Source organism: Lathyrus oleraceus, chromosome 5 (genome assembly GCF_024323335.1).
Source record: "Lathyrus oleraceus cultivar Zhongwan6 chromosome 5, CAAS_Psat_ZW6_1.0, whole genome shotgun sequence".
Lineage (NCBI taxonomy): Eukaryota > Viridiplantae > Streptophyta > Magnoliopsida > Fabales > Fabaceae > Lathyrus > Lathyrus oleraceus.
Genome location: NC_066583.1, coordinates 221,422,365 through 221,446,495, shown reverse-complemented (window position 1 = coordinate 221,446,495; position 24,131 = coordinate 221,422,365).

Genomic DNA, 24,131 nt, shown 5'->3' with positions numbered 1-24,131 from the left:
AGTTATTAACTATTAGAATCGCTAATTGATCAATCACTTTAATTAACTTATTATTAGTCATTAGTGGTAAGTTATTAGTAATTAATTATAAAATGTCAGCTATTACTCATTATCTATAAGCTATCGACTAAGTTATCAATTACAGTTATTTTTACCAAACAAAGCCTAAGACTATGTCTGACAAAAGGCTCAAAGCAAAAGCTCAACCATATGGAAGTTCAATCAAAATAATCCAACATATAAAGTCAACACACGTGACATCCAATGTACACTTTTTTAATCTTCACTTTTTACTATACTCATCTTAGACTCTACAATTTACTTGAACGTTGGAGTGCTAACATTGCAGGTCCATCCCTCATCACTTGATTGGAGATCAGCACCGCTGACTCAAGATTCTCTGTCATTGATCAATACCAATTTTGGTTATACAACATAATAGTGGCGTTGTCTGTGGGAATTGACTCCTAATTCTCGTGAAATTCCATAGATACATCATTCTCAATCCAAAGTCATATATCTATTGGAACCACTAAGATAAGGAGACAGTCACCTCAGACAGCACAACGAAGAGCTTTGTTAGATCATCTGATCATGTTCCTCCTCAATTGATCGCCATCAGTGAGATCCGCAATGCAGTGATATCCAGCATAAATTTGTCAATGGAACACCTCTTCCAAATAACAGTTGATACCATACCACAAAGCAAGGATCAATTGGAAAAAGGATTTCTAGACCGCAAGAAGATAAATTGAGCCTCGAACGTTTTGTTTCCACTAGCCATAGTAGTCAATGTCACTAATCACACTCTCACATGACTCGTAGTAGACGATGGAAGTTCGTATCACGTCGTCCACACGGACACGCTAGATAGATCTTCAACAACTAGATTTGAGTCCATATCTCAGCAAATATCTCCTGGTCTTCAACGATTTAGTAACTTGCTCTCTCGAAATTACAGATTGAACTCTATCATTGGGAGAAAGAGTAGGCGAGAGGAAGGTAACCCTCAAATTCCTAGTTTTTTTATGTTATAGTGCCCTAAGTGGAGTCCTGGTAGATCGTCTTAGGAAAAGTAGACACAAAAGCCCGTTAGTCCACCCAAAAAGAGTTTATCATCATTGCATGTAGAAAACAATAATAAGCAATGTCGACTAGAAATAGGTAAGGCGAATTGAAGAAGACACCTTCCAAAGAAACTTAATCACTTCTTCAGAGGTGATTTCTAAGTAATCCAGGTTGAGGCTAGTCCAACTAGATCCATGAAGTATATGTCGACCTACCTTTCGAACACGCCATCGACCGAATGTTGAGGGACTTCAAGAGACCAATATCGATTCCAAGGTGATAATTCAAAGTGGTACTTATATGTCACACATACACATATACCTACCATTCTAACTCCATAATGGAGCTCTTAGGAAGAATCCAATTCGCGGTCACATGAGCAACGACCTAACATATTTGTGAGCGTGTAAGCCAGCCACTGAAACATCGGTCACCCAACAACACTCATCGGGAAAGAGTATATGGAAGAGGCATACTTAAAGACAGTCACCAACGTCGGCCATCCAGAGATAAGGACCACGTCTACAGCCAACTAGGACACATATTATTACAAAGAGGAAACTACTTAAGGATGTTTCCTTGTCAACTACACTCAATTCAAGATCTCCTTAGCAACATAAGTATTCTTTGAGGTTTGTGAAATTTCAATAAATAGTATGCTAACAGTGAGAAATATTGCAAATGCAAAGGTTATTATACCCTCCTGCAGTATAACAGGGACCACACCTCTAATGCAGATTCCACATATGGTAAACATGCTTAAAGTGTAGTTATCGAACCTCCGTCTTAGGAACTAGCTACTCCAAGAGCGTAGGAGGTAGAGCCCTAGAGACATCCTCCTTGAACTAGGACAAACCTGGGGGAATGGACAGAAAGCATACCTTTAGCCCAGAATGATTTTTAGTCACGTTGATGGATGATGCTAACTCTTCCTGATCAGAATCAGTAAGAATGAAGCTTAGGTGTTGATTTAAGTTGCCCCGTTCTGGACCACATATTTTGGTAGACACGTCAGACGCCAGTAGCGAACACGCGATGAACGAATTCAAAGGTAAATAGACGATAATCGAATTCGAATACGACAAAGGCAAAAACAATTCATTAGTTAAAATCCTAGACGTCGACGACTTATATGGTGAACCAGAGGACTACAAAAAATTAAATAAAGCATATCATACACACACACACACAATATATATATATATATATATATATATATATATATATATATATATATATATATATATATATATATATATATATATATATATATATATATATATATATATATATATATATATATATATATATATATATAGAGAGAGAGAGAGAGAGAGAGAGAGAGAGAGAGATTATCTCTGAAAAAACACAACACCACTACTGACATTGCAAATTAAAAAAAAAAAAACAAAGAAAAATCAAATCAAGCCTCTTCAGGTTGAGATATTGCACCGAGGTTGTCCACCAGAGTCCCGTCTTGAATACTCTTGAACGGATCCAACTCCAAGTGGGGAAGAGATATGTCAGGGTGAAGCCTTTTGACTTGGTCAAACTACTTATTGAAAGCGACATACACTTTAGTTAGAGTTTGCTGGAGGGATTCGTCGACTTTTTTCTTCAGTTAAGCCACCTAGTCATCATGAGCCTTCTGGACATCAATATGGGATTTCTTCTCTTTTTAAAGACACTCCTCATCATAGGATTTCGCCTTCATGACATTGGTAGTTGTTTCCTTGTTATTCTTTTCCTCAACCTCTAGAGAAGAGTTAAGCTTGTCAATTTTGGTAGCTAAAGTAGAAGGGGAGTCATGAATATTCGCCTCCTCTTGGAAAGCCTCTGCACAACAAACTTTTTTTCAGAGAGCATACATCTCCTCTTGAAAATATGAGCATTTATTCTCCATAGCTTCATATTTTCCCTTCCAGATATTGTAACACCCGAGGCTGACGAGGTCAGGCAGTGGTCTATGGTGCACAAAGCATGACAATGAGCGGCTCCTGGCAACTTCTAGAAGAAAAAAAACAAATTCACATTGGATCGAGACAGATCCTGAGGATGTGCAGGTATGAGAATGAATGGTTGAAGGAAGGCTTATAAGGATTGATTGGTACTACCTAAACCAATAAGATGCATCTACTTTTGGGTAGCCTAACAAATAAAAACTCTATAGTTAATTGTGCTTGACTTGGAGTAGTATTTGGATAGGTGACCTTCTTAGAAGTTTCCTAGAAAATGTGTGAGTGAAGACAAAGCATATTGAAAAGACCCGTGTCGGGTTTGTGGGGTCAGTCGATAATCTGGAAAGCAGTCTAGGGAGTTAAAGGTACGTCTCTCCTTGAAAGGATTGCCCATGGTCAGTACATCACTCCGACCAACAACAACAAGATAAAATAAAGAGGTTGGCTGATAGGTGTAGAAGGTAGCCTCAGAAAAAAAGTTCAATTTTATTTGCCTCAAGAAGATTCTAAAGGTAGATGATATCCTCCTCATGCATATCAACAACGGTTATTGAACATGTGATTCCACACACAAGAGAGGATGAATTATAGGGATAATTCTTAAAAACAAAAAGAAAATAACTGAAAAATAAAAAGATAAGGGAAGAGATAAGTCACCATAATTTATCGAGGTTTGATCTAAATAAAGTGACATAATCCTCTCCCTAAGACTTGATCTTGAGAGTATCTAGTAATACCTATGAAATTTTAGTAGGTTAAGCTCGTGAACCCCCTTATACAAGGAAAATGAATTTTTAGGTTAACTTCCAACCAAATAATGAACAATAGACTGAAGCGGTTAGTCTTCCTCCCAAAAACTAACAAAACTTAGAGCGGTTAGTCCGTAAGTAAAACCGAGATTTTATACGGGCTTATCTCGAACCAATGTGGAGTTTTGAACTGGATATCCTCCAAAACAAATCGGGGTTTTACACAGGTTCACTGCCAACTGAATTGAGATCTTACACCAGGCCAATCTCAAACCAAACTGGAGATTTACATGGGTTGATCACAAACCAAATTGAGATTCTGGACCAGACTTATATCAAACCAAGTTAAGCTTTTATACGGGCTGGGATCACAAACCGGACAACAACTTAATACTAAATACACAAACAAAAGCTTTTAACTTGTTTAGCTTTGAACCCAAACAAACACTCCCTAAAGAAGAATTATTCAACTAAAAGAGAATATCTCATGGTTAATTTACAATACCATCCTTTCTATAACAAAAAATCATCACTTAAACACAAGAGATTTCTGGAAACGCTATGGCTAAATTATAGTGAGAGAAAGTAGAAAACTATTTTTAGAGAGATAGTGAGGAGGGTGAGATAGCTCACGCAAGAAGTGAAAAAGTGAAAGGAGAATCCTCTATTTATAAGGTAAAGGACCTCCCAAAACAATGTGGATGACCTAAATAATCGATTATGATTGTCCCTTTTGGAAAGTTTTGATATAAAGCTACTAAATTTAATTAATACATTATCCTAATTGATTATAGACCCTATTTGAACTAACCCAATCAATTGGGATATGCTCCAATTGATTGGACAATTCAAAAAACTTATCCAACTTATTAAGACAGTTTCTGATTGATCTGGCTAGACTCCAAAACATTTTAAAGATTTTTTATTTGAGAAATAAAGGCTTTTAAAAAGTTTTTAGTGATTCCATGATTTATCCATAATACTTAATGAAAACTCCCTTGTATTTTTACAAAACACCGGTCACTCAGACACGATCAGACATGCTTTAACACTTTCTCTCTTTCATATTCTGAAGCTTCAAAACTTTTTTAAATACACCAATCATATAAGCATTTCCTTGAAGATTCTTAGAGATAAGTGTTGATATATATATATATATATATATATATATATATATATATATATATATATATATATATATATATATATATATATATATATATATATATATATATATATATATATATATATTCAAGTTGGGTACCATCATCAGAGAATTTAGATCATCAAAACCCTAGTTCATCAACTTGATTCGGAGGAAGAGCTTGAACAAACTTTCTTATGCATCTTTGACCGCTTGAAATACTTGTTTGTCTTTTAGTCAAATTTAATCTTCATAAGTTGTTATCAAAAGTTGCATCTTCTCATTTTGTTATCATCATGAGTTTTCATTAGTAAAACCAAGTTGTCATAATTAAAACAAAACCATGATAAGTATGACATGCTTAGATTTGATCACTTGCACACACATAGTTCCACAACGGATTCCTTGGAAATATGGGGAATATGGGAAAGTAGTATAGTAGGCAACTTGAGAATAGGGGTAGTTGACCCTGAAGCATCACCCCAGACAGTCGAGCCCGTTTATGTGAATCTTCCTTCAAGAGAGCATTTTGATCTTGGTATTGATCCCTTTTTGTCTTGACAATAGGGGACTGGGGCCAGCTATCAGTAATCACAATAGTGTCGGTCGACTGAGGCTGGTCAGGTACATTAGTGACCGGAGAAGACTTAACCACCGTAGATGCAAGAGGAATGGTAGGGTGAGGAGTCACAACGCGGGCCAGGGGACTAACTTTGACGCCTTACGTAACACCCTGTTTTTAATTAATAGTTGTTTAATTATTTATTTGATTTAATTTATTGGTTTAATTAAATAGTTATTTTTGTGATTGATGACGTGTTGGTCGGTGTCGGTATTTGTGGTGTTTTGTGCTAAATTAATTAGTTAGTGTGAATTAATTAATTAAATAATTTGAAATTGAGAGAATATGAAGAATTGGATCAGTTTTATAAATTGAGAGAGTTAAGTGGTGAGTGGAGAGAAGTGGAGTGTTGGTTGGGCAAAAATCATAATTATTAGAAATAATTAAATATTATATATTCTGGAAAACTAGAGAAAATTAGATTTTTAGAGTCTTTTTGTGTCAGTACGTAAAAACAAGGAGTTTAGAGAATAAGAACATTGTAAGGGAGAATTAGGGCTAGAGAGGAAGAATTCATATGAGCTGCTTGCTTTTGCTGATTTTGCAGGAATTATAAGGCAATTGGGGATTCTTCATCTAAGGGTGCTTATATCATGAAAAGGTAGGGAGGTTTCCCTTAACCTCCAATACGGTTTTGGTTTTCTCTATTACTTGATGATGAGTATGACAAATGGATGTTTATGATTCTATTTTGCCATGAATAGATGTGATAAATTGTTTGTTTTGTTGTGTTGTTGTGTGTTCATGAATCAAATGGTTGTATGATGAAGTTGTGTTGAAGCTTGGGGTATTAAGGCATGACTATAATAGATCAATTCAGGATAAAAACGATGAATTAGTGTTATTAAGGGGATATTTGATGTGTTTGTCCTATTAGAATTTGATTTTGTTGTATTTTTATTGTTGCAATGGGGATTGGTTTGAGGGATAAGAGATAGGAGATGAGGAAATACGAACAATATTGTAAAACAGTGGAATTTCTAGAAAAAGCATATAAAACAATCAGTGTATTTTGATGCACATTCTTCTACTATTGTACTTAGGCAACTCTATAGTTTATTCTACTATTTTTACTATTTTAGTGTGTTTTTATATTTAATTTTATTTTTGGCTTTATTTTATTTTCATACTTTATTTTCAACATAAATAATTATTTGATACCTTGTCACTATGCAAATCATAACTTGAGCTACGGGAATTGGATTGATGCATTCTGATATACGTTAGAAAGCTAAGACAAAGAGCTACAAGTTCTATGTTTAAGTCAAAATTTGATTCTGAGTGAAGGAGGGTCGAATAATTCGTTGAAGTTCCAGACTTAATTAAATAAGTTAGTTTGGGCCGGTTTTTATAATTTTTGAGTCGGATTCCATAAGGGTCCGAATTTCCCTTTTATTATATTAGATCTTTCACTGCTACAGTAATCCTATTCTGAATTTTGAAGATACAATATTGCTTAGACAATTTCATGGAGAACTAAAGTTCATAAGATTGATCTATTGTAATCGGTTCCGCCGATACTTTGAGGTTTCTCAATTTTCAATCAAATGTCTTTTCCCTTTCAGTATTTTATTCTATGTCTTGTATGTTTTATTCAAGTTCTATAGAAAATGTGTTGATTAATTTCGATTGATATATGTTACATAATCGCGTTTGCTTAATTCGCATGTGCTTAACCCATTTGATTAATTCGGAATCTGTTTGCTTAATTCATAAATTAGGAATACATATCATATATTAGTATCAATGCGCTTGTTATTGTTATTATAATCGAAAAGGGATTAGAATCCGCTTAGGGCAAGAAAATTGTATTAACCAATGGTAAGTTAGGAAACCAAAATAGTAGATCAAATTATTTCATAATCACTTTTTATAATCACTTTTTATAATCACTTTTCATAATCACTTTTTATAATCACTTAATCTAAATCGAATCGAAACCTCCTATTTTGTTTTCTTATTTGGTTAATTTGTCAAGAGTCCTTGAGATACGATACTCGAGTGTCGCTTCCATAGACTACCGTTCTTAATTACTTTGACCCGTGTGCGACAACAAATCAAATTGGCGCCGTTGTCGGGGACTCTTGTAGATTTTAACAATTATTATAGTCATAGGTGTTGTGTTTCAACATTCTTGCCCAACGTTCTGGCTTTTTCAGGTTTTACCATAAAAAAATCTATTTTAAAAAAAATCGTCTCAAATTATTCTAATTCTTTGTCGATTAGTTAGAAAAAAACCAATGATCGAAAGACTCTATTTAGAAATAAATAGTGGACGCATCCCTAAAAATCCAAAATTCCTTATTTTTCTATTTTTTATGATTTTTTAATATTTTGGTAATTTCATAAAATTCCAAAAAAAAATCTCAAAATTCTTAATTGCCTTTATTAGATTAATTTTTGTATTTTTTTTCTTTTATTTTAATCGTTTTTCCGTATTTCAATTGTTTTTGCTTAAAAGGGACATTATCGGTATTTTCCTATTTGTTGTTGCATTGCTGAATTAGTTATGTGTTTTCTCATTGTTTGTTGATTTTTTTTCTATTGAGTTTAACATGGTTGACCAAAAAACTCTGAGAGAACTTGTTGCTTCGGATGTCAATTATATTTTTTTATGTATTGAATATCATGTTGTTACTGTACCTTTCAAATTGAAATCTGGTTTAATACACTTGTTGCCAAGATTTAATGGTCTTGTAGGTGAGGATCCGCATAGGCATTTGAAGGAATTTCAAGTTGTGTGCTCTACACCTTTGAGACCTAAAGGAATCATAGAGGATCACATCAAGCTAAGAGCATCCCCGTTCTCACTACAGGGTGCTGCAAAAGATTGGTTATACTATCTTGAGCCAAATTCTGTTACAACATGTAATGATTTAAAGAAAGTCTTCCTAGAAAGATATTTTCCTGCCTTCAAAGTTGCATCAATCATAAAGGATATATATGGTATTAGGCAGGGCAATGAATCATTCACAAAATACTAGGGGATATTCAAACAGTTAGTGTCCAGCTGTCCTCAACACTAGATTACCGAGCAGTTACTTATCCAATACTTTTATGAAGGATTGCTACTAATTGAGAGAAACATTTAAGATACTGCTAGTGGTGGAGTACTTGTTGATAAGACTCCAGCTTCTGCCAAATCCTTGATTTAGAGTATGTCACTCAACTCCCAATAGTTCACCACTAGGGATGATTCTAGGGTCCAAGCAAAAGATGTGAATGAGATTCAGGTTTCTTCTTCTAACAAATCTCAAGAAACCATAATTGATGAACTTACCTCTTTAGTGAAACAATTGATGCTACCCATGCAGCCACAACCACCATATAACCATCTACGTGTAACCACCTCTTCACCTTCCTAACCTTCGCTAAAGAAACTTGTCAAGCAAATGGTTGTAAATAGTCTCCAATTTCAACAGCGAAAAGATTCTAGTATTCAGACTTTGCAAACACAAATTGAATAACTTTCCACTTCAATGAATGCCATGCAACAAGCTCAAGGATCGAACCAACTACCTTCCTAAACAGTAGTTAATCCAAAAGGCCCTAATGTGAGTGCAATTTTCTTGAGGACCGAAAGTTACAGAATCTTCCCCAGAAAAAAATAAAAAAATTGTTAGTGCAACACCTGAAAATAAACCTGAACCTTCTATGTTGTTGAGGCTGAAAAAGAGTATGTACCACAAATCCCTTTCCCACAAAGAGTACTAAAAGACAAGAAGATTGACGAGGAAGAGAGTTCTATTTTTTAAATAGAGTTGCTTTCTGAAGTTGTTAATGAAGCTTATTTTGATTTGTTTTCGGCTAATTTTCCAACTTTTTCTGGTTTTGATAATATTTACTCATGTGATGATTGTACTAACACCAACCTTTGTGATATTTGTGCTGAGATTGATGTTTTTCTTGCAGGGTGACAGTGTAAATAAAATTGTTTATGTAGATGAAGCTCTTGACATCCCGGCTGCCCCAAACATACCTTCCATTGAACAACCACATTCTTTAGAGCCTAAAGCACTTCCTGAGGATTTATATTATTCATCAAAGCTTCAACTTGAGCAGGAACATAAGATGAGAATTGGATGGACCTTGACTGATACTCGTGATATTAGCCCATCCATATGTATGCATATGATCTCATTTAAGGATGGAACCAAAGTAATGAGACAACCATGTAATCCTTTGATTCTTGATGATGTGAAAAAGGAGACCACTTTCATGTGTCCATTCAACACTTTTACTTATCGAAGATCTTTATTTGATCCTGAAATACAAGGAGAAGGCACTAGTCAAAATTCGAGATCAATGGACACTACCCAAAGCTACTCCATGAGAGCCCGACTTTGAAAGAAGAGAGTGTAGAAGAGCTCTCTTTGGGAAAGGTTACTTATGCAATCATTTATCCGTCTTGACTTCTCGGGTGTATTCTTTTCTTTCTCTCACTCTTATTTTATATTTATGTTTTTTCATTAAGGACAATGTATGTTTTAAGTGTGGGGGAGGGAACCATTTACTTTGTTTTATTTCATTCAGTTTTTTTTCTTACATAAAAAATGCATGTTTTTTCTGTGGTTTTTCAGTTACAATTGTGAGTATTCTCTTTGTTCTTTTGATTAAAGAATTATGGTGTGATGTGATTAATTATTTTTATGCATTCTTAGTATGATATGTAGGACTAAACTCTAAATTATACATCATTTGTGGTAGATCAATTAACCTTATGAAATTTTGAGCCTTTTAATGGATAACATTAAAAAATCCATCTCTTTCTTTTTTGTGTGATTTCACTCATGTTTGTTAGTCTCTATAACTTGAATTTACTCTTTTCGAAACTGTTGATTACTTGTGCAACTAATATGATAAAGGCAACTTGTTTTGTTTTACTTTTAGCCAACCAAAAATCCAATCCTGAAAAATATCATCCCTTGTTTGAAAACCCCTTTGAGCCTATTATCCCATTCTTTGCTTAAACTCATTACAAATCTGAAAATGAAAAACAATGTTATCACCCATTCATAGGGCTGAAAGAGTCTTGTTTGGAGTTGTGTGGGATTGAATAACTATAGTTATGATATTTGATTCAAAAGTTGGCCGAAAAAGGAAAAAAAATATATGTAGGAAAAGAAGGAAAAAAATAGAAACAAAGTGGAAAAAGCAAAGAAGGATGTCATTACATTTTCCTTCTGGAAAAAAAGAATAAAAAGATAAAAGAGAAGAAAAATAGAAAAAAAGTTGTTGTTTGAAAGTGGATGAATGTGGTTCAACTCCCGCAAGTTCTTTCATGTCTCTTTTGTCCCTTTAAATATTAGCCTAGTATCCCTTAGGATTTATCTCACCCATACCCTGACCAAGTTACAACCGAATAAAAGTCCTTTTGATCTTTATGTGCATGTAATTCAATTGTGGATATTATATTCTTTTCAAGCTTATGGTAGTACTTTCTTTCATGATGTGTCTTGAGTGTAAACAGTCTACCTAAACGCTTGAGAGTTGAGTGAATTTTATCTTGTGAGGATCTTGCTGCTTTTGATGTACTCTTTGGTAATCTATTTTTCATATTTTCTTTTAATGTCACAAAAGAGTTACTTATTAATGTCATTTTTTTGAAGCATAGACTTAGAATTTTGCTTGTACATTGTATCTTGATAACCTTTGGAATTACATGTTTTGTTTGTTCTTGTTTTTTCTGAATTGAGTTTTAAATTTTATAATTTTGCTCGGAGTGCAAAAGTTTAAGTGTGGGGGAATTTGATCAGTGTATTTTAATGCACATTCTTCTACTATTATATTTAGGAAACTCTATAGTTTATTCTACTATTTTTACTATTTTAATATGTTTTTATATTTAAGTTTATTTTTGCATTTATTTTATTTTTCGTACTTTATTTTCAACATAAACAATTATTTGATACCTTGTCATTATGCATACCATAACTTGAGCTACGGAAATTAGTTTGATACATTCTGAGATGCGTTGGAAAGCTAAGAGAAAGAGCTACAAGTTTTGTGTTAAAGTCAAAAGCTGGTCCGGAGTGAATAAGGGTCGAATAATTTATTGAAGTTCCAGACTTAATTAAAATAGTTAGTTTGGGCCAGTTTTTATAATTTTCGGGTCGGATTCCATAAGGGCCCGAATTTCCCTTTTATTATATTAGGTCTTTCACTGCTACAGTAATCCTATTCTGAATTTTTAAGATACAATATTTCTTAGACGATTTCATGGAGAATTAAAATTCATAAGGTTGATCTATTGTAATCGGTTCCGCCGATACTTTGAGGTTTCTTAATTTTCAATCAAATGTCTTTTCCCTTTCAGTATTTTGTTCTATGTCTTGTATGATTTATTCAAGTTCTATAGAATATGTGTTGATTAATTTCGATTGATATATATTCCATAATTGCGTTTTCTTAATTCGCGTGTGCTTAACCTGTTTGCTTAATTCAGAATCTGTTTGCTTAATTCAGAAATTAGAAACACATATCATATATTAGTATTAATGTGCTTGTTATTGTTATTGTAATCGAAAAGGGATTAGAATCTTCTTAGGGCATGAAAATTGTATTAGCCAATGATAAGTTAGGAAACCAAAACAGTAGATCAGCTTATTTCATAATCACTTTTTATAATCATTTTTTATAATCACTTTTCATAATCACTTTTTATAATCATTTATTCTAAATCGAATCGAAACCCTCCTATTTTGTTTTATTACTTTGTTAATTTGTCAAGAGTCTTTGCGATACGATACTCGAGTGTCGCTTCCCTAGACTACCGTTCTTAGTTACTCGTTTTTGACCCGTGTGCGACAGCATATCAGGGGTGTAATAGACTGGTTCACCTTGTTTCAACTATTTTTTTTACTGAAAGCTTGGATCAATCGATTGATCCAAACGTGTAATTGATTGGCCATTTAGAAAAAGTGAAAAAATTCAGGTAGAGTGTTGAGGACAATCGATTCGTCCTCCGTGTCAATCGATTGGTCCTATGTGGCAATTGATTGTTTCACTTGTTGTTTGCGTTATAACTTGAGCTATGTGACTTCAATGGAGGCGCAGTTTGAAGCATTAGAAAGATAACACGTAGAGCTACCTCATGGTAATGCATTATGAGATAATTGATGATTGAATGTATGTTCAATATGCGAATATGTGTTGTGTGTTGTATATATAATTGCATGAATTATTATACATTATTGTCGATGATTGACAAAGATAGTGGTTCAGAGTGAGAACAACTCGTATTGTGTTAAGACAGTCAGAGTGAGGTTGTAGTCTTTTCTATGTTATTGTATGATTACTTATAGTCAGAGCGGGGATGTATTCATTGTTGTGTTATTGTCATTACATTGAGATATGCCATGCATCATATGTTGTCATTATGGTGAAAAGGGCATGTTTTCTAGTTCATAGTAGGGACTAGTGACTTGTCCCAAGTTCAGAGTGAGGGCTTGGAGCTCAGAGTAGGGACTCGGTTTCGCAGAGATTAGAACCCGGTTCATAGGAAGAACCAAATGTTGAGTTAGTGCCGCATGCACATAGAGTTGAGTTGTGAGTCAAGTTCAAGGTGCGGACTGAGACGAGCAAGAATTAAGTATAAGTTGTTGCATTGCATTATATAATCATTATGTAATTAAGATGTGTGTTTATTGATGAATAATCTTATATGATTGTTTGAGTTTGACTGTGATGTGGGTGAGGTGTAAATACATGGTGTTGATGTGCATTTCTAAGATGTGGTAGACTTCATAGTGTGTAGACAAATAATTAGGTTCCTGAGTAGGAGCTTGATGTTAAGGATGACGTTGTGCCTCCTTAGTTACTTGTCGATTGAGTCGTATAGTTTGAGTCGCTCTAATATGTAACACGAGGAGAATGGGTTATTATTTTATTATGATTATGTTGCATATATTCTCTCTCAGCACCCTTACGACCACCCCATCTTCGTGAGCACCCCTCATTGAATAGTTCACCTTGGACTGCAGTTCTTGAATGGTGCGATAATGTTTCTCCCTTTGAGATCTCCCTACTATAAGGCACTTCAGGATTTGGGCCTATATTAGGTCAGATAACTTTGTGAGGGGCTGATAAAGAGCAACTGATAATCACCATTAAATTCTCTAAGAAGGAGAAATGGCGATCAGATAACTCCATTGCGTTAAGAATAGGATTATTCCACAAATAAGGCTTGGGGGACAGACCCACCGCCCATTTTCTCGCCTTTTTTTCTACCTCGTGACTTCCTGACGATCTAGAGGGACCTTTCTCCCATTGTGGAAACTTGGTAGGGTGAACCTCGCCAACCCAGAGGCCTTGCACCGCCTCATACCTCTGTCAACAACCACACTCTGGGGAAGAGGCATGGACAAACCCGCCCACTGCTGCGCAATTTACTTTCGCACCAAACACTCTATTCTCTTATCAATAGAGGTCTTTACCATAACCTCTATAGAGAAAGGAATTTCATTATCACATATAAAACATGGGATTAAACCAAAAGGTATTCTCGCATATCATAGTACATGCCTAAGTATTCATCTACCCCATTTTCATCTTCGCACTCCCGAGAATTGAAAGTACGAGAATCCAGCATCTGAAAACATTTCAAAATCTGGATCACTTCCTGATCAAGGGGGAAATAATTCCTGAGTTCATCCCTCGTATAATTAGAGGATCTATCACCCATGATAGAGGCGTTACTATGGAATAGATGTCTGACCACGGTTGGGACAAAGATTCTACTACAGATGGTGGTATGTGGTAAGCTAGTGTGTGGTTGTATGTTCCCTCTTTACAACTACAAGCTACTAGACGAGGTAAAATGGTAGTAGCATGTAACATACCACTACAATTGTTTAAAATAAATTTAGTAAAAGATTGAGGTCAGGTGTTCGATTCCAAGAGCCTGTATTTTTTTTGCAATTTCACCATAGTTTTACCATGGTTCTAGAATCCAATCGTAGTGAAAGACTTAGCGCACAACATATCACCACGGTCCTTGATTACAACTGTGGTGATATGTTTACTTGAGTTTATTATAACTTATGTGGAATGCTTATTTCATCAACTGCTCACTAAAGACATAACCTTTCAATCTGAGTTAGAAATCACTAATATGACAAGTTAAGTTATTTATTAGAAGAATAAGTTACACTAATCAATGTTGTACAAGATTTTTACAACCCATTATCTGTATTTTTCTCTTTAATAATTAAAACTTGTTTCAATGCTCTAGTTCTTTTGCTAACACTTATTTCACCTCTAGTTCATTTTGAAAAATACTATTTACTTTGTAGAAAAAGTTAGAGGTAAAGGAAGTGATAGATGAAGAACAATAAGCATTAAATCAAGTTCTAACCATTAAAGAGCAAGATAAGAATAATAGGTTGCAAAAAGATCGTAAGACATTGATAAGTATAAGTTGTTTTCTAATATAACTTAAAAACTCATTGAAGGTGAGAAAAACAAAAGAAATGGGGGTTGAATTGTGTTTGATTTTTCTTTCCTTTTAAAACTCTTAAGTCAGATTCTAAACACAAGGTTGTAGAATCTGAGTTAGTTAGATATAGGCAACGAATATAAAGTACAAGAAAGAAGAAAAACACACAAAGCTATTCCAGTTCCTTTCACAAATCGAGAGTAATCCAGTCCTTTTGTAATTACAAGATATTTTCACTATAATCACACAAGATTACAATTTGCTCAAGCACACAAGCAAGAGATTTATTTTGCTCAAACATATAAGTAGGAGAATTCCTTCTCACACACATAAGTATAAGACTTCCTTGATTAAGCATGCAAGATCAAGACTTCCTTATTCACACACACAAGTATGAGACTTCCTTGCTCAAGCACACAAGCTCAAGACTTCCTTGCTCACACACACAAGTATGATACTTCCTTACTCAAGCACATAAGCTCTAGACTCCCCTACTCACACACACAAGTATGAGACTTCCTTTCTAAAAAAAATAAGCTCAATACTTCCTTGCTCACACATAAGTATGAGACTTCCTTGCTCAAGCATACAGGCTCAAGATTTCCTTGCTCAAATACTTAGTAAGAAACTACTAACAATTTTCCTAGCAGATAAATGATTGTTGGGTGAATACATTTGATATACAATCTGAGGTGTCTAAATAATACAACACAATAGGACTCGTTTAAGAATTAGGGATTTCTAAGATATACAAGGATGGTAAATCCTAAGTTTAACTTGTGCTAAAACTTTGACAGAGTAGCTTCTCCTTAGTTGTCAATCATTGTTTATTAGCATGTTCAGCGTATATACGTGTATTCCTTGTCTTGTACTCTATCTATCTTCAAGTCTTGTAGTTACTTAAATAATAAGGAAAGCATACATTAAAGATGCAAAAATAGAGTCCTCGAAGAATCTTCAAAAGAGACATTGGGAGACATTGAAATGTTTCACCAAACTGTCAGGTTAGGTGAAACCTAGTTTGAAAAACATTTGCTACAAAAGGAATTAGCAGTTGTATCCCAACAAAATCTAACCTAGAGCTTAGTTCATCACGTGGTAAACTGTATTTAGAGATGAACAATGACTTATAAATGTCATCTTGGTTCTTGCACTTTGACTAGCTCAGATTCTGATCACCAGAAGCAGACTTCTCTAAAGTCTGTTCTTCAGAGACTGATTCCTTCATACACTGATGTTTGAATGTTGACCTCTTTAGAAGATGACTTCTTCAGAGTTAGTTCTCTAGCTTCTGATACATCAGAATATGATCTTCACGCTTATCTTTGGATGTTCAGAGTTAGAACCAATACTTGGATTTAGTATTATTTTTAGTTTATGGTCCTACACATTTGAACAAACATGAGTAAGGGGTTGGAAACCAATATTGTTCCAACACTCATATTATAATTTTATAAATTTGAAGGTTATATATATATATATATATATATATATATATATATATATATATATATATATATATATATATATATATATATATATATATATATATATATATATATATTCAGTAAGGGGTTGGAAAAACACTCAACTCACATACAATATAATAAACTCATTTTCTATGACATGTTCACTGAACGTAGTGAAAGTTGTAATGTATATCAACATATAACTTTTATTAATAACAATATACAACATAGTTCAGCAAAATACAACATAAAACTTTTATTACCAACAACATACCATTTTTGTAAAAAAAACCTTAAACAACATACAAAATATATCAACAAAAACAAAATCATCAACAACATACCCTTAACAACATACAACATGCAACGTTTATTACCAACAACATGCCACTTTGATCAACAATAACATGCCTTAAACAACATACAACATATATCAACAAAAACAAAATCATCAATAGCATACATTAAACAACATACACCTTACAACTTTATTACCAACAACATACCACTTTTATCAACAACAACATACAACATATATCAACAAAAACAAAATCATCAACAACATACAAATTTCATCAACAACAACATACCTTAAAAAACATACAACGTATATCAACAATAATATAAAATATGGAAATGTCTCATGTACTTGAAATGTGAAGAGTGGGTGAAATAAATGAGTTTTGTGTAACACCTTTCCTTGATCAATAAGAGATGAAGAAGATATGTTGGAATTTTCTAAAGAATTGCTATGCAACTGTTCATGGAGTTAGGATGAGGAGTAAAAGAGTGTTAGGGTTTCATTTTGAGAGAGACGGTTGTGTTGTCCAGAAAGAGTGAATGTTTGCTTAAATATATGTTACATTTTTTACCACGGTTTCTAAAAAAGATTGTGATTAAATGTAGGTACATTTCACAACAGTTGATATGTTAGACCTTGGTGAAAGGTATTTTATTTTTAATATAAATATTAAGATTATAAGTGGCACGCCCATATTGTACGCAAAAAGAGGAAAATTGATGGTGCTGGGATTCGAAGTCTGTAAGTCTTAACATATCACTACGATTATTAATATGGACCGTAGTGAATTTTTTTTAATAAAAGAAATAAAAAAGAAGGCGCTTAAATAAGAGTTATTACCTCGATTGGTTTATTAGTTGTGGTAATATAATGTTACGTTAGGTGTTTTTTGTGATCACCAGGGAGGCGTTGCCTCGTCCTCTCACTCGCACAAACCTATCCTTCAAATCCTCATAAGGGTTCGTGAAGGGCTTTAAAAAATATCCTTCTGGTAGAGGGTATAATGTTACCCAACCATTATTAGGAGGTACTTATGTGCTAAAAGAAGGCAAGAAATACACTCACAGCAGGGGACACTCCTAAGTTACAACCAATAATCTGAAAAGCCTAAAGCATACTTCATAAGTTTGGGGTAATCTTAGAAGAGGATACGTTGATGGTCGCCAAAAAATCTACCTAGAAATAAGTAAAGGGGACCAAAACCCTGAGCTCGTAAATAATAGGTAGGTGGAGGTAAAAAAGGAGAAGATGGCTCGCCGAAGGTATCCATGTTGGCCATCTCTTTCTCTAAATAGGGCTCCAATATTACATCCTCCTCACGTCCTATACTACAAAACCTAATGCCACTACAAAACCTGGTGATCATATCAGCATCAGAGTATAATGAAGTGATGTGTTGAACATGAATAAGTTTGGTTTTCTTACCCATTGTTATCTTGGACAAGAAAGCAGGAATTGCACTACTTCTACCATGGGGAGAAAAGTGGATTTCTTACCTTTCCTCACTAGGCCTCTATATTCTTCAGGAAGATGAAAGTGGAAAAGAAGAAGAGAAAATGGTTTTTTCGAGACAATACATCAGTCCCCTATGAAAAGCCAGTAGAAAAAACCATATATCCACCCAATGGGGTGATTGCCACGAGAAGTGGAAAAGTATTTACATTTGGAAGACGCGTGTAAATAAAAGAAACTATAATTGTTTTTCTAAGAATGTCATCATGACTAACATTAAATGCTACCCACGCTTTTTTTCCACAAAAAAACTCAAGTTGTCACGATTGATTGATGTTTTGACGTCTCAGAGTCCAATCAAGATAAAAATTGATACATCCCACAACTGCATAGATATCTAGAAAATACCTGGCTAAAGCTGAAGGACTCTCCCTATATTAAAAGGGTTACCTTAAGATGAGGGACTCGCACCACTAGCAGAGGGACTCATTTCACATTGAAAGGGTCGCCTTCAGGTGAGGGACTCACCCTAAGTAAAGGGACTCGATCCATATTGAAAGGGTCGCCTTCAACTGAGGGACTAACCCCAAGTAGAGGGACTTGCCCCACATCGAAAAGGTTAACCAAGATCTTGTGCTTGAGGGATTATGTAGTGTTATATTTGTGAGAGTCCCAAATAGGGGCAACTTAGGGGTCCCCATCCAGAGTGATGTCGCCCAGGCAACACCCTCACATAGCATATGGGTCCGCCCTTAGGATATATGATGTGTATAGTTTCGTTATCTTCCATTAATAACATAATAAGGAGGCATATCATGACTCCCTAGAAAACAGGTAGTCAATAGCCTCCCCTAGTCATGGGGGAGCGGTTACTACCTTCACGGGTTTTCTAAACCCTAAGCCTAAATTCCTTTATAAATACTTCTCCTCCCAATGGGAGGAGACATATCATAACTTACTCACAATACCTAAAATACAACGTTTACATAACAAAGCCTCTCACATCACATGAGTATAACCTCCATAACCGTTGTAACATCGCCATACAGGGATTCTTGCCGCCACAGGAAAGTCTATACCACCTTAATTATTTTCAATTTACTAGGGCCTCCAAGTACTCATTCACTTATAGGGGTAACATGCACACCTTTAATTTTTTACCAGTACACCCTCAATAAGACAAGGAGACAAACAACTTAATGGCCAATAAATTGGTAATTAAGGACTCGGAAGGTGGGAAATCCTATATAAATATGCCATCATGACACAAAGAGGATAAAATTTTGAGATACGATTCATGCTAAAAGAGATATATTTACAACTCATATCGACCAACATCGATAGAGATAGCAAAATATGTTCTTGCATGAACAACGATTTACCTTAATAGGTTTGTTAGTCATGTTTTGGATTTGTTCAACTATATTGGATCCCTTCAAGTTTAGTTGGTACTTGTGTACCTGCAATACCTTTGCTTGGTACTTGGGTGCCTCAAACACCTTGGCTAGGTGCTTTGGTGCCACCTACCTCATTTATATAATCATGTCAAAAATAATTTTCTTCATGAAATAAGTTTTCCAATTGAGAAGCATCACAATAACTTGTAGCTAGCGGATTTATCTACATGTTTGTCAATGTTTTCAAATTGATAGTAACCTTTGTACAAATCTGGAAGTCGGTGTAATCCACACGCATCCTCCATAACATAGAATAACCATATAATATATTTCACTTCAGAAATGAAGTTTGCATGAAACAGGCCTCAGACATGTTCAAGGTGGCTTTGACTTTATCATAGGATTATTGTTTCCTTCTCTAGGTTATGCATCGAATGCAAGGGTCAATATTCAACTGCTGACATGCTACACTAGGGTCAATTTAATACATTTTGTTTGGGGAGATTGCAAATAGGTCAACCTTAGCTCTTAGGAATTTAATGAGGTCTCTCCTTACTAGTGTCGACGAGCCGACACCTATCTAGACTGTCCTTGTAGGGTTTTCGTCAAGGTGTGTGATAACGAAACATCAATTTGGAACTGACCTCGGCGTCTTCACTTTAGGCCCCATTAGAGAGTCAGACTCGTCACTTGACATAGTCTCATCTTCACACATATTGAGATTGATTATGTCAACGACAAATGTGGTGGTTTCCTTTGTCTTCCTTTTAAGAGTGAGGAAGGTTTCACAAGGATCTCTCAAAATTGTCTCATGAATCAGGCCAGCTTCGCGCAAATCAATCGTGGTGACAATTGGTTCGTCAAAGTAGTTTTAGTATTTATCTTTAGGTGGAAAGTGGTGGCTACCGCGTCCAACACTGCGAGGAAAGGCCTTCCAGGATGAAATCCTAAACACTTTCACAAGGGACGACTAAGAAATACACCTTCACCGTCTACTTGTTTCTTCGTTCTCTAACGAAAAATAAAAATTATTTAGTATTTCAAGGGTGAGTAACAAACTCATTGAACGCCTGAAGACTCTTTCCTTCATATGGCGTGGGGCTTTCTTTGCTAAGCCACATTCATACAAACACGTTGACTTACATGGCGTCTCATGGACTTCCATCATCGATAAGGATTCTTGAGACTATATGGTGGTCTACATTAGCGATAACCACTAATGGAAGTGTAATGTTAGGGATTCCCTCTAACTTCTTGGTGTCTCGAAACCTTAGGATGAGCATCTTATTCTCTAATTTTCCTTATGTTATCTGAGAATTTGGGTAACTTTTCACTTAGTGTTTCTCGTATAGTTATTACTTATTGAACGATCCTCCGTGAATGGGAGAAACAAGGAGGTTTGTCTATGACCTCAAGGTAGGTGCGCGGGAGGTAACTCTAATAGTCAGATTTGAAATTGCCATCGCAAATCATTTGAGACCATTGTTGGTGAGATGTTGTCATACCCAAAATTTTCCCCCGTCTTTCATCTTTTTGGCCCTCAGTGTATCTGCATACTCACACCATAGGCATTCATTTACAATTATTGTTTTAATAAACATCATTGATTCAAAGGTTTTTTTAATTATGATACAAAGGTGGTGTTGGCGCAACAATAATGTTTAGTTTATTCCTTATGGATCAAGTCACGTGAAACTCTAATCTTTGGTATACATTGGTAGTTACATTGATTACATCATGGAATTATTGAGGTTACTAGGGACTATCTCGATCTTTGATTTGTTTGATTCATGGCACAACAGTTCATTCAGGTCAAAGAAATCAGATTCAAAATTTATTCAAATTTATTCAAGTGCAAGTTCAAAGTACAAGACATGATTCATTTCAAAAGGCCATTTCAGTACAAAACATTCAACATTCCACTACAAAAAGCAAAAAAAAACACAAATTACATCCTCATTCCATCGCTTGTGTTTCTCCAAAGCATCCATATTTTGGAGTTGCTCCATGAGTGAGTCTTGAGTCGTGAATGTCGTGCTTCATGCCATTGACCAATAACAAGCCTTGATCATGTTAATCCTGCAAAATTACACACACAATGAGAAAAAGCTAAGCCATCATGCTTCACACATGAGCCCATGCATCAAAATAAGGAGAAAAACTAATTTTCAAGTTGGTAAGCGGTTACCATGTTTTGGGTAACCGGTTACACCTGCTTCAGCTCACCAAAAGGCCTTTTTTCGTTTTGGTAACTGGTTACACCAAACCTAGTAATCGGTTATGAAGGTAGAGAAAAATAAGAAATGGGGGTTTGAATTGTTTTCACTGACAATAAAAACTTTTGCAAACACCACATACACAAAAATCAAAGCAAACAACGCAGAAGTTTATCCTGGTTCACTTGAAATTCAAAGTTACTCCAGTCTACCCGGCCAAGGTGATTTCGCCTTCAATAAGGACTTAATCCAATAATCTAGAAAGATTACAACAAACGTCTAAGAGTACAGGGATCTCTTATATCTCTCAAGTCTACAGACTTCATAAGTCACATGAGGAAAATATACAACAACTATTTTAGAAATACAAGAAGGTGTTTAGTGCTTCTAAGTAAGCAATATGAACACAGTAAGAACAATAGAATTTCACACTAAGAGCAACAACTCGCGTGAAAATATGAACAAGAATTAGTGAATGATTGAATTTGATGTGCAATATTCTTATATAATAGCCCTGTATTTGGTATGATGATAGTTGGGCCTTTTTACAGTGCTTGGAGATGATATCGTTGGATGAAGCATTGATGCTGATATCTTGCCGATGATGGGACTTAAATGACGTTAAGTTTATTGTCCTTTACATAGCAGTTTAGGATAGTATTCAATTTTCTCCATATATAGACTCATACCATATTTGGAATACTTCGTTGTTAAGTCTTGATCTGATCTGTTTGGCGCGAATCAGAGTGCGCGAAATTCAGATACTTCTCTTAGATCTTGTATTCTTCATATAGTTGTCTGATGTGTTTTTCTTCCAAAATGCTTGATTGATCTCCAGTTAGACCTTCATCATATGTAAGGATCATCAGAGTAATCATGTGTGGGATCCTTCAGATGCAGAGTATTAGAGTCTTCAGATGTCACATACTGTGGGCATCGTTTCCTTCAGAGTCAGAACGAATGCCTTCGACTTTAAGTCAGCTGTTCTAGACTAATGTGACGTCAGATGTTGTTTCGTCAGATCCATTTCCCGTTAGAGTCCTGCACACTTAGAGAATTTCATTAGGGTACCAAAATGTTTCATCTTTTGTTATCATCAAAATTTAGAGATAAATTGTAGACCCAAAATCTTGTTCTAATAATCTCCCCCTTTTTGATGATGACAAAACTCCAAACTGTTGATGAAACAATGATACTTCATAATAATTAAGGGAGAGTAATTTCAGAGTCAAACGTATTATGACTCCCCCCGAGATAAGAAATCTCCCCCTAAATCTGATACTTTAGAAGGTTTAGAGGTTCTTACCAGATCTTCTTATGTTGCTTAGCTTATTTCTCAGATGTTTTACTCAGATACTTCCTGCAAGAACTTAGACAATTGTTCCAGATCCTCTGATTTTTCCTTTCTGATTTCCTCCAAAGCCTACGAAGCCAACGTCTTTAAGTTCCAGGCTTTGGAACATATGTTTTCTTCTCGTCATGTGTTGCGAGCATCCAGAGTCCAGGTACCATGATTGGTGTCTTAACTCTACTGCATAAGATATCTGCAATATATACTATTTTTTCTTTTGGTACCCAGAATCTTTTGGGTCATTTGTGATTAGTTCTCCTAGAGTTTCTGGAAACTTTGGTTTTTCTAGCATTATTAAAACTTTGTGTTTGTGCATGTGTGTAATGATAAGAAAAAGGAGATTTAGGTTTGTCATCTGCAAAAGGTATTTGCTCATCTTCATTAGAGTCATATCCAATTCCTCTTTTCTTATTGTGACTAACACCATAAATCGTAGAAGCCATTTTACTTCTTTCAAGCCCATTTTTCAAAAATTTCTGAAAAGCTTTTTCATATTTATATATGATGGTATCAGAAGTTTGTGGAGCTTTGGAAAGAGTTTCTTCAAGTTTTAAGCATTTTTTGGTTGAAAATTCATTTTCTTTTTCCAGGACAAAAATGTTTCCTTTAAGTTCAGAAACTTCTATTTCAAGCTTATCACATTCTTCAATAGTTTCTTCATGGACAATTTTTAGGATCTTGAATTTCTATGGAAGCTTCTGATAGGATCTTAGAGATTCTGATAAACAGGCTTCTAAATCAGAGCGAGAGAGATCCGAAAATGCCTCTTCAGAGTCAGATTCTCTTTCGGATGTACTTCCAGATGTGGTAGCCATGAATGCAACATTTTCCTGTTCCTCTTCAGAGTCTGATTCTGAGGCGTCAGGTTCAAAGTCGTCCTAGGTAGCCATGAGTCCCTTCTTGGTTTTGAAGGAGTTTTTATTGAATCCTTCTTTTCTAGAACTATCTTTCTTGAGCTTTGGACATTC